This window comes from Canis lupus, chromosome 3 (assembly GCF_048164855.1).
Source record: "Canis lupus baileyi chromosome 3, mCanLup2.hap1, whole genome shotgun sequence".
NCBI classification, from domain to species: Eukaryota; Metazoa; Chordata; class Mammalia; order Carnivora; family Canidae; genus Canis; species Canis lupus.
Window position 1 is genome coordinate 38634459 of NC_132840.1, and position 12439 is coordinate 38646897.

General features: G+C 39.1%; 1 protein-coding gene across 24 annotated transcripts in view; it reads left to right on the forward strand.

Annotated features, from left to right (window-relative positions):
* FGGY (FGGY carbohydrate kinase domain containing) overlaps window positions 1-12439 on the forward strand; it is a 413650-nt gene that overhangs the window by 168389 nt on the left and 232822 nt on the right. Inside the window, exon 1 of one of the 24 annotated variants that reach the window (XM_072820468.1) lies at window positions 6057-6069. The exons of the other annotated variants lie outside the window; for them this stretch is intronic. The gene's annotated coding sequence lies outside the window, so the exon portion shown is untranslated. Of the gene's footprint in view, window positions 1-6056; window positions 6070-12439 lie in introns of those variants that run through there. 24 annotated transcript variants of the gene reach the window in all.

A 12439-nucleotide genomic window follows, 5' to 3' on the forward strand; every position in this document is an offset into this window, starting at 1 on the left:
TGGTCACCAATGTCAGACCTGAATCCAGATGGCTCTGTCATCTGTAAGCCATGTATGCTCTGCCATATGTATTGTTGGATAAGTTACTTGATTTTCCTGAGCCTTAATTGGCATATAATGAGGATTAAAGGAAATAATGCAGGTAAAGATCCTAGTACATAGTAAATCTTCAAAAAATGTCACTACTTACTATCTTAATAACTGTTCATTCTCCTGAACTCAGATTCCTCCCTAGGTGATAAGTCATGTCTGCCAAAGTCAATACCCCATGAATAATGCCATGTAATTACTGCCAACTTCTTCTGACTTTGGGGAATGCTATTTTTTTCCCCCCTGAGCTCTACCCTTGGGTTCATAAGCTTTTGTTCCAAGCAACATATAATAAAATAATCAGACTTCTGCTTCAAAATCATAATCACATTCTAGTCTTACCTCCTTGAGAGCTTACCTTGACCAGAATTATAGGTTTTCCTAAATTCTTCAACACCATAACTGGCAATCTTTACCTTTTTCTCATGAACAAAAGGGCACACATCCATAGGCAAGTAAAAAATACAGAATACATAGGTGATAATTAGCTAAGAAACTCAGTGACTAATATGCCTCCAGTGCTTTATGACTTTAAAATAATATTTCTTTTCATGCACTCTCACACTGACTTCCCATCAGATTTGAAAAAATAGTTTTTATTCCAGATTTACATTTGGGAAAACCCAAAGTTAGAGCTTTTGAGTTAGAAAGACCTATAATCAAATCCCAGAATCACATTGACTGTATGACCTTGTGGAAGTCACTAAGTGTCCGAGACTTATTTTATCTATTAAAAGGTGTAGGAATACCAACCTTGTATGGTCTTCATGATGGAGTGGTGATGTATGTAAAGTGTCTTATTTCTGGCAAAACACCAATAAACAGTAGCTAAATTAACTGACATGAAAAGATTTAATACTACATAAAATACCATTAGTGATAAAGGGAGCTAATGTTGGGCTCCCCTAATGTCAAATTCTAGGAGTAACCAAAAAGGACTTCTCATAACTGTATTGATAGCAAGAAAAACTAAGAAATTTGGGTCAATGGTTTGCAAAATTGAGTCATATTAATGGTTTGGTTAAATGAGAGAGAGAGAGAGAGAGAGAGAGAGAGGAAACACCCTGATTTTCCTTCTTTGTTCTCATTCATTCACTTACTGCTCGGCATCATGCTGCTTGTAGGTGAATAATGATGAACCAAAGTCAACAGAGTTCTGGCCTTTCTAGAGTTTTCAGTGTAGTGAAGAGTGCATTAGTCAATCAATCACAAAATTGGCACTGAGGTAAGTACTACAAAGAGTTGGTCAAGGGGGCTTTAAGAGTGTGTAATAATGGGATATGGCCTTGTCAGGGAAACCAGGCAATGTTTGAGGAATGGATGTTTAGACAAGGTTGATATGCATTAGCTCTGTGAAGAGAGCTGGAAACTGTTTCAGGCAGAGGGAACAGAATTTGCAGTGACTGGTAGGAGGGAGCATGATGAAGGAAGACCACTGTGGCTAGAGCTGAGAAAGTTGCAACAGGATGTAAGACAATGTTGAAATCACTATCTCAGAGAATTGGCTTCATTCAGACTGAGTACGGTTGAAAGAAAATGGAAAAGCTAAGGGAGTATTTTGACCATCTCAGTCAGGGTTATATATTCATACTCAGCTGGGTATTCACAACTAAGAAAATAAGTTGCAGATGTGATCTTGGAGTCCCTGAGAGCAATATTGAATTGCTGCTCAGATAAGTTACTGTTTCGAGTTTTCTGAAAGCTTGATCCCTAAAAATGATTGACCTGTGTGCTTCATATTAATGATATATCTTGATGTTGATTATTATGCATGTAATTGTAAAAGAAGTTGTCAATAGGAAGTAGCACAGGTTCACTTATGATAAGTTCGGCTAACCTAACCTCAGATGTTGTCTGTTTTGGAAATTACTTTCTCAGTAACGCTATCCTTTAGATGGTTGGACATAGTCTAAGCTCCAGTAGCATCTAGTGCTGCCGTTTTGTCTGTCTGCTTTTATATGCTAGACGGTTCATGTTGTCTCCTCTGTCCAGCATCACCACTGAATAAACGCTGGCTGGCTGGGGAAGATTGAGATCCAACACAGAACTCTTGATTTGCCCACATGGCCCAACTACCCAAAACGTTTTTCTTGTGGTCTCCTCTGTTTTCCATAAAAGGTACAACAGTTATCCCAGTTGGTCAAGACCCAAATCCAGAAGTCATTCTTGATGCTTTTCTTTCTCTTCTACCTTGCATTCAATTAATCAGCAGGTCCTGTCTGCTGGACTCAAATGAACCCTGAATTGGGCCATTCCTACCTCTTTCCACTATTCCCATCCTAGTTCAAAGTATTTTCATCTCTTGCAGGATTAGTGCACTAGTCTCTTAATTGGTTTCCTTGATTATGTTCTTCCCTCTGATAATTTATTCAGTACAGTAGTCAGAATATTATTTTAATAATGTAAATCAGATGATGCTACTCTCATGGCCAAATTCTTCCAGTGGCTTTCTATTATAATTTAAAAAAACTCTAAATCCCTTGACATGCTCTACAAAGTCCTATGTGATAGCTCTCCCCCTTTATTTCTTACCATGCCCCCACTTATTTATTGTCCAATCACAATGGTGTTCTGTTTTTCAAACATTTCTAGTGCATGTAGCCTTTGCATTAACTTGGCTCTCTGCCTTGGCTTTCCTCAAAATACTGACATGATTATCTCTTTCTCTTTGTTCATATCTCAGTTTAAATGTCATTAGAGAAGAGCCTCCTCATGCCTGGAGCTACCACTCCCTTCACTGCACCAGCAGTATTCTGTTTCTCTCTTATGTTTTCTTCTTAGTACTTGTTATTATCTTGTTACCATATTCATTTATTGACAGAATAGCTGTTTATTAAATATTATTGAATAAATGAATTAACTAAAATTTGAGAACTATTGATAAATAAAATACATAGAAGAAATATATCTTGTGTGTAACGTTTTTGAGGAATTTCTAGCAGTTTTCTCCTAGTTAAAATAGAAGACCTTGGAATGAATGATACATTCAGAATGGATTCCCAAAGGGCTGAGAAACTGTCTCAAAGACTATTGATAAAGGACTTAATCTCAACTCCTTGTGAGTCCCTAGTGGCATGACACGTGGCATTGAATTTTAACTTGCCCTTGATAATATTTTCAATCAGCAACTTAGGTGAACACATAGAGGACTTGATGAATAAATATGTAAGTGAAACAAAACAGGGAAACATAATACAATAACATAATTCAAAAAAATTTTTAAGATTTTTAAAATTTATCTATTTGAGAGACAGAATAAGGGCATGAGCAGGATGGTGGAAGAAGCAGATTCCATGCTGAGCAGAGAGCCCAGCATAGGGCTTCATCCCAAGACACTGAGATCATGACCCAGGCCAAAAGAAGCCCTTTAACTGACTGAGCCCCCAGGTGCCCCTCACAATTTTTTTTTAAAGAACAACAGATTAGAACGGTAATTAAAATTAAGGTGAATTTTTATCAGGGATAAATTTAAGTTATATCTTTTCACTAAACAAATGCATGGTAGAAATAGGGAAAAGATCTGAATATACAATATAAAATAAATAAATAAAAAAAGACAATATATCTTTTCTAAAGAAGATATACAGAAGGCCAACAGGTACATGAAGAGATGCTCAATGTCACTAATCTTTAGGGAAATGCAAAAGAAAAGCTCTATTAATAAAAATGGCCACTATGAGATATCACCTTACATCTGTTGGAATGGCTATTACAAAAAAGACAGGAAATAACAAAAGTTGGTGGGGATGTGAAGAAAAAGGAACCTTCACGCACTGTTGATTGGAGTGTAAACTGGTGTAGCCACTGTGGAAAACAGTATGGAGGTTCCTCAAAAAGCTAAAAGTATAATTACCATGTGATCTAGCAATTCTACTTCTGGGTGTTTAGCTAAAGAAAACTAAAACACTGATTCACAAAGATATATGCCCTCCCCCCACCCACCATGTTGACTGCAGCATTATTTACAGTAACCAAGACATGGAAGCAACATAAATGTCCATCAGTAGATGAATAGATAAAGAAGACGTGGGGTATATGTGTGTGTACATGTGTGTATACACAATGGAATATTATTCAGCCACAAAAGAGAATGAAATCTTGCCATGTGTGACAGCATGGGTATATCTTGAGAGCATTATGCTCAATGAAACAAGTTAGAGGAAGACAAATACCATATGATCTCACTTATATGTGGAATCTTAAAACAAACAAAACATGCAGCTCATAGATACAGAGAACAGATGGTGGTTGCCAGAGGCAGGGGTGGTGGGTGAGTGAAACGGATGAAAGTGGTCAAAAGGTACAAACTTCAGTTATAACAGGTAAGTCCTAGGGATGTATGTATATACAGTGTGGGGACTATAGTTAATAATACTGTGTTGCATATTTGAAAGTTGCTTCAAAAGTAGATCTTAAAAGCTCTTATCAAAAAAATAAATTTGTAGTAAAGTGACAGATATTAACTAGGCTTAATGTGATCATTTCACAATATATGCAAATATCAAATTATTTTATTGTATACTTGAAACTAGTAGAATGGTTTATGTCAATTATACCTCAATTAAAAGAATGAAAAAAGTAGCTTCTCAGTGGTGTATATATAATCTCAGTGATAGCTTAGATTTCTTAGAGAATGCTTGATTGCTAAGGAGCAATAAACCAAGTATTTGTTTAGTACCTATTACGTAAAGTCACCTCTATATGCTTTATAACTATTAACTTATTTAATCCTTTTAGCTAGTCTAGGTAGGTGCTCTTTTTTTTTTTTTTTTTTTTTTTAGGTAGGTGCTCTTATACTTTACTGATGTGGAAACTGAACCACAGAGAGGTTAAGGAAGTTGCTCATGTCACACAGTAAGTAATGGAGCCAGAGAGGTCTTCTCTAGAGCCTGCATATCTGAACACAGGCTGCAGAGCCTCTTGGGGCTGGGCTGCATTAAGATAGCTGCAATGTTGAGGTCAAGATCAGCAAGAGCCTCAGTTCTGGTCAGATTATATCTGAAATTCTGTGTTCCGTTCCAGGCCTAGCATTTATAAGAGCCACTGGGGGAAAAATAGTCTATCTACAAGAGAATGACCCAGATAGAGAAGATAATTTAGATCCAGTGAATGTGGGAAAGAAAACAGTTGACCAGTCTGGGATTGTCTAACCAGATGAAATCAGCTGCCCAAAGTCACAAACATTAATAAATCATGGAGCTAGATTCTAATTCACATCTGTGAGACCCCAGAGCCCCTCCTCATTGCTGACTCAAGGAGATTACTCAAGAAAATCACAAAAGATGCAAGCCGTCTCAGAGATTCCTTCTTCCTTTGCTCTGAACTGGCATAGGGAAAAGAGGCCTCAGGATATGGCTCTCAGAGGATTAGAGTTATCTTGGCTTCTCTGAAATTCTAGGAGAGTAAGTGGACAGTATGACACTCGCAAAGGCACATGTTTCATCCACATTAAAATTCACAAGTCAGTTTTGTATGCTTCCCCTTTTTTGAAAGTTACTGAGACTTGCATCTAGACCCCATTTGGACATCTGACCATCTTGCCATTATTGCCATCCACAGGGGGTCATTTAGTTAAATGTTTTTGGAAAGCAGCCATTTCCAGTGGCCACCCATGTCTGTTGTATGTGGTAAGTTATAGTTGCTGTCTCTTTTACTTAGCTTCTCTTGGGCGTGCAGCCAGTGGGTGATGACCTTGGTTTCCAGAGTGGCCCTTACCCCTGACTTCCAGCTCCTTTGTGATGCCCTTCAGCCCAGTCCTGTGGATTTTGATTGTAAGATACCCCTGACCTTTTCAGTTTCCCAGCACAGGCTAACCTTTCTGAGAATCCACATCAGAAGGCCACTGTGGTCAGGTTGGCAGGTCACCGGTTGACTAATGGCCTTTCCAAGATTTGCTGGCAGATACTGCATTGTTGTGAACCCTATTGATCCCAGAAGTTGGCCTGCTGCATGTACAGCCTCTGCGGACACAAGGAGGTGGTGAGTCATGGCCCCACCACCCCTACCACCCATCTGTTCTCATGGCAAGGAGAACAAAGATGATCTCTTTGTGGTATCGTAAAACCTAGAAAGACATTAAAAATTCCGTTAAATTTTCATACCCTTTTAGCTGTCGAAATGTACAATCTATTAGGAGGGGAAAAGAGCCTCTTGCAGTTTTTTTTTTCCCCATTGCTCTTACTTCAGAGGCTACTTAAGGGACCAGGTAATGATCTGACGATGTTTATTAATACTTGATGTTCTGCTTCCCTTCCCCCATTCTTTCCTACCATGGACTGTGCATCTGTCTTTAAATTGAAAGTACAGAAGCTGCTGGGGGATCTTTAAGATACAGAGTTTCTGCAGTGTCATATGTCGTCCTATTTATGGACCTTGTGTGTAGAGATCTTGGAGCTGCTGGGTTAGGGATATTTATTTTTGAAATGCACTTTGGGGTAATGGAAAGAAAATGGGTTTCAGAGCCATATAGCTATGAGTTTGAATCCCGGTGCTGCCATTTATTAGCTGTATGACTAGAATCAAGCAAGTTACTTAACCTCTGAGGGTCTGAGTTCACCTACCTGCCACATTGAGAGAGTAGTATCTGAATAATACCTGGTAATTAGAATGACCTCACCCAGACCCCTCATAATGTCGGCCTCATGGGGAAAATCTTGTCTGATCTGAGTACTTACATTATTTTTAGTTTATCCTACTTTTTCTGAATAATTACTTTATTTTCTCTGTCTCTCATGGACATTATATTGAGTAACTGGCAAGATATCATTCATCCCTTTGGCTGCTTGAAGATTTAAAGCAAATTTGAGACTCCCCTGTAGTGGATTTTTCAGCTATTGGCGAATATGTTTAACCCTGTCTCAATTAGTTTAGTTTCTGTCTGTGGTTTTATTTCGCATTTGTCCCCATTGACCTTATTCCATCCTTGTGTACTTGTTATAAGCTCCTTCAAATATTTTCTAAGACAAGATAGCACATAGAAGAAAGTCTAGAACGTAGCAGGTGCTCCATAGATATTGATAAATGTATGAATGAGTAAGGGCTAGAGAATACATTCAGAGACAAATAGATGCTTCAGAGGAGAGTTAAAACAAGTAAAATAAGGTGAAGGTCATGTGTTCATGCTCCCAAGATATCCAAACAAAGACCTGGAGAAAGCAGTAAGAATTTGGAGCCATGAGGCTAGAAATAGAGATTTGGAAGCCATTGGTGTTGATGGATTTTGTTTGTTTGGTTTTTTAGATTTTATTTATTTATTCATGAGAGACACAGGGAGAGAGGCAGAGACATAGGCAGAAGGAGAAGCAAGTTCCCCCATGGGGAGCCTGATTCGAGACTTGATCCCAGGACCCCAAGATCACGCCCTGAGCCAAAGGCAGACGGTCAACCACTGAGCCACCCAGGTGCCCGATGTTGATATCAGAGCTGTGGGTACTTGTAGAAGACTCTAGCAGCAGAAGAAAAATGGCTCTGGGGAAAAGGAATCTCAGCACTTACAGGCGAGGGGCCTGCTAGGGAAGCTAAGGAGTAATGGGAGATAATAAGAGAATGAGGACTGAAAACTATCCATTTGATAAAGTGACTTAGAGACCTCATTGAATGCTACCCCCTTTATTATAATATTATAACTGTGGGGGGAAAGGTAAGGGTTGGGGAGTAGATAATTTAATAAAAACTGCAGCCCACATTTACCAGGCATTTACTGGATGCCAGCCCCGGTGCCAGGTGCTTGATAGGGATTAATCATATAGCAACAAACAATGTTATGAAGGAATGTTATCCCTTTCCCCTCTTTCACAGAAGAGGAAAATTGAGGCATAATGAAGCTAATCACCCAGAGTCACACAGCTGGCTAGTGTGGATTCAAGCCAAGATTGTTGGATGCCAGACTGGGAATACTAGCTGAGAAAACAGCAAGTTTAGACAACTCTGTAAGAAATGTGGTTGGGAGGGTAGGAAAGGCAGTGGCTGGAAGAGGAAGAAGAGTTGAAGGTGGATAGAGTTTTCTGTTGCTTGTTTGGTTGAAGAGGAGAGCGATTTGCATCTCTAATTGCTGGCGGGAAGGTTCTGGTAGTGGAGTGATAGGTTGATGATACTGGAGAGAGGAAAGAGAATCGATATCCTGAGTTTCCAGAGAAGGCAGGAGGAAGGGCTTCTAGAAATAGTTGTCGCGTTGCACTATGGAAAAGGCAATGAGCTCAGACCTGGGAAGGAGGGCACACTCAGAAGTGGGAAGTGGAGGGAGCTCCCTTTGGGTGGCTTCTGTTTTCTCTGACAAGTAGATAAGATGATCATCTGAGAGTGTGATAGAGAAGCAGGGGAGTCAGGAGGGGAAAAGGTTTAAGTAGAGCATGGGGGTGAGGACAAGAGGCCTAGAGAAACCTTGGAGGGTTGTTGAATGATACGGACATCTTGCTGAGGGGCAGTCATGATTTTATCATTAATCTGCTCTGTTGAGTGATTGGCCCCTGTGATGTGGGGCCTTCTGGTTATAAGCACAGAGGAAGGGGCTGTTCATCTGCTGTTTTGTTAATCGTGATAAATACTACTACCACCCATCCGGTTCTGCGAGCCCATGACGCTTCCTCCCTGATCCCCGAAATCTGCTCACTTGTCACACGCTGGCAGATCTGTGCTCCAAATAGCTCTGGAATCTATTCACTCTCCCCATCTTAAATGCTTCTGTGTTTGGGTTCCTGTAACCTCCCACCTGGACTGTTCAACAAGCTTCTAAACTTCTCACTGGACAGAAACTTGGCATTCTTCAACCCATCCTGCACACTGCCACCAGTTTTTTTATAGTAAAAATGAGCTTTTTATAGTAAAAATGGAATATTGTGACTTCTTAGCATAAACTTTCCCAACTTTTCCCAATGCTCTTGGGGCATGAAACAAAAGCCCCCCACCCCCCATGGCCTCCCCTTCTGGCACCATTCTCTCCTTTGATCTCTGTCCTCTGGTTCACTGCCTTTCTTTTCCTCTGTGCTCCTAACCCCCTCACCACAGGGATGGCTTTTCTGTCTTATTTGTCTTGCTTCCAGTATCAAGTCTATGTTGTAGGCAGGAGAGGGACAAAAACAAAGGGCAAAAGTGTGTGTGTTAACTGAGTCTGCTTCCATTTCTGGATGTTCCCTCCAACACCTCACCCCGTCACTTCTGCTCACGTCTCACTGTAAGGCCAGAAGTATATTCCATGAATACCACTCTCTGTAAGGGAAACTGGAAAAGATAAGGTTTTTACCAGTCACACTGCAGCCTCCAACAATATCCGAATTGTGTTATTAAGAAAGAACGGGACACTGTGTGCTAAGTAGACAACTTAGTCTCTGTTGTAGATAAGGAGGTGTTTTTTAGGTGAAAGAGCTGAGTAAAGGGTATTGCTGATGGAAATAACAGCATAAGTAAAGGTTCAGAGCTGAGTGATATGCCATGTGCAGGTGAGAAGTTGCTGGAACATTAAGTTTGGGGCAGGAAAAAGACATGAAGCTGGATAAGCAGGCAGGGACCAAATTATAATGGCCTTTCTGTGTCATGATGAGTTGCTTAAACATTATCCTGTGTGTTGATGTTCTCTCAGTGGGAATTTATGCCCCAAGTGATGTCAGGCAAGATGGTCCAATAAGTATGGAAAGAAATTTAGAATTTCTGTTGCTTCTATTTTTCTTTTACATTTGCTTTTACATGTTTCACGATACATATAACTTATAAATCCACTAGCACATGCATATAATTTATAGATAATACATGCATTGGGAATCTATGCTGAAGACTTTTTTAGTGTCACGCACAATTAAAATGTTTAGAGACCATTGCATCAGGCATCAGGGTACCGTTGAAGGATTCACAACAATGAAATGATGTGGTCAATTGTGCCATTCTTTTTCCTTTAGAATATTACGTTCTTCAATTTAAAAAAAATGATTTCAGAATGTTAGTATTTGGAAAGGGACACGGCAAGCATGTACTTTGTTTTACAAGATGGATAACTGAAAGGCAAGAAGGTGGAATAATTAAGGATGATTTCTGAATCGCTTTATGGCAAATTCTGTCTCCTGACGGTCATTTGTGTGTTTTCCCAACATGATTCTTTTCTTTTCCTGATGCTCATCCTCTTCCTCTGCACTTACTTTTCTTGCCTCATCAGCACCATAGACATGTAAACACCAAGAAGAGAGTAAAGGTGTACATTTTTAATAAACATTAACACCAACAAAATAGAGCTGTGTGGAAATGAATTACTCACTTTGCTCGGGATCCTATTAACTGTCTTGCTATCAGCTTGAAGTCTCACAGGGCATGGATTCCCACAGTTTCTATTTCCATGTTGCTAAAATCATCCACAGCTCAGCTCATTGGAAAGCCTTTTGATATTGTACTTGCCGTGCTAACAGTCTAAAGAGACGGAGTTGAGCAGATTCCTGACTTGGAAAGAGAGAGGCTTTCCAAGAGGGGCACTGCTCACTTTATTGCAACTCTATGCATAAGAAGAAACGGTGTTCCCATGGGAATGTGTCTGTGTTAGGATTTATTTCACAGAGAGTATCTTGTAAAAACCGATAGGGAAAAATGTCTGATTTATAGAATCCTATTTCCTGATGCTGAGAATGCTAGTTCAGGTCTCTGTTAACTACTTCTTGGCCAGTGTAACTGATTTGTTTCCACTGTGCCACCTCTAGCCCAGCTCTGCAAATATGGGAAGAACAGGGACTCTCTGATAACCAGGTGGTAAGCAAGAGCCGTACTCTCCTGGGTATACTAAACTCTTCAGGAAAGTCAGTTTATAGGGGTACAGACCAAGGGTTAGATGTCTCCAGATGAATGTGTTTGTCAAGTTGATGATCATGTTTACCAAGATCCTTTTATCACCAGCTGAGTCCTCTTTTAATGGCTTAGGTCACCCTGGAATTATTTCAAAAAACAGTCTGATGTTAGAGCCTCTTGCGGGCTTGCCAGAACAAATCTAAAGTGAAATCTGTAGTCTTCTTGGTAGCAAAGTCCAACCTCAAGCCCACTTGTATGAATCCTGAACAAATGTTTTCATATTTGGGCAAGTTCTTGCCCCTGCAACAATGACCATTTATTTAAAAGAGAGAGCGCTTTGGAGATATAATATATATAATATATATATTATATATATGATATATTTTTTATTTTATATTATATTTTATATTATTTTATATTATATTTTTATATTATGTTTTTATATTATATTATATTTTTATATTATTTTATATTATATATATTATATATAATATAATATATATTTTATAATTATATAATAGATATTATATTATATAATATAATATATATTATAAATTATATATATAATTTTTGGTTATAAAAATCTTGACCCATAAAAAATAAAAGAAAAGGGGCAGCCCAAGTGGCTCAGGGGTTTAGCACCACCTTCAGCCCAGGGTGTGATCCTGGAGACCCGGGATCGAGTCCCACGTCGGGCTCCCTGCACGGAGCCTGCTTCTCGCTCTGCCTGTGTCTCTGCCTCTCTTTCTCTCTCTGGGTCTCTCATGAATAAATAAATAAAATCTTAAAAAAAAAAAAAAAGAATCTTGACTACTTTCCTAAAAAGAAAATTATTTAAGTAAAGGAGAAATTATATATAACATATGTAATTATATATATATACATATATATATGTATATATATATAATTTCCCCTATATAGTATATTTTATATATTTTATATATAATGGTTGTTTTTGAATAAACATATATATGACTAGAGCTCCTGGTTTTTATTACTTAGAATATCGACTGTTGCTATAATAAAATCTCAAATTACAGGCCTCAAACAAGAAAGGATTTTATTTCTCTTGGTCCAGGGCTGCTAGTGTACCTGACTGGACTGAAGGATACAGCCTTTTCACTGGTTTCTGCCATCCGTAGGATTTGGTCCACATGACTGAAGGGAAAACCATTCTAGTCCCCAGGAAGGAAAAAAAGAAGAGGAGGAACATATGTTCCTTTCCTAAAGTCAGGAACAAGTGATTATACATATCACTCTTGCTGTCATCCCATTGACCAGAACCTCATCAAAAGGTCAGAACTAGCTATAGGAGAGCCTGGGAAATGCGTTCTTTAGCTGGTGGCCATGTACGCAACTGAAATAGCATACACTGTAGGAGGAAGAGAGAATGTATAACTCTTAGTCTCTGCCCTGGTGATTAAGTTGAATGTGAGTTTTCCAGCGTCTTTTTTCTATCTTTTCTAGAAATGGACCTCAAATCCTGTGACACTATCCCTCAGTCTACCATAAAGCATGATGGGACAGGGCAGCATGAGAACTAATCTTTGTTGAATATCTACTGTGGTTCATGCCCTTCGTATATAGTGTC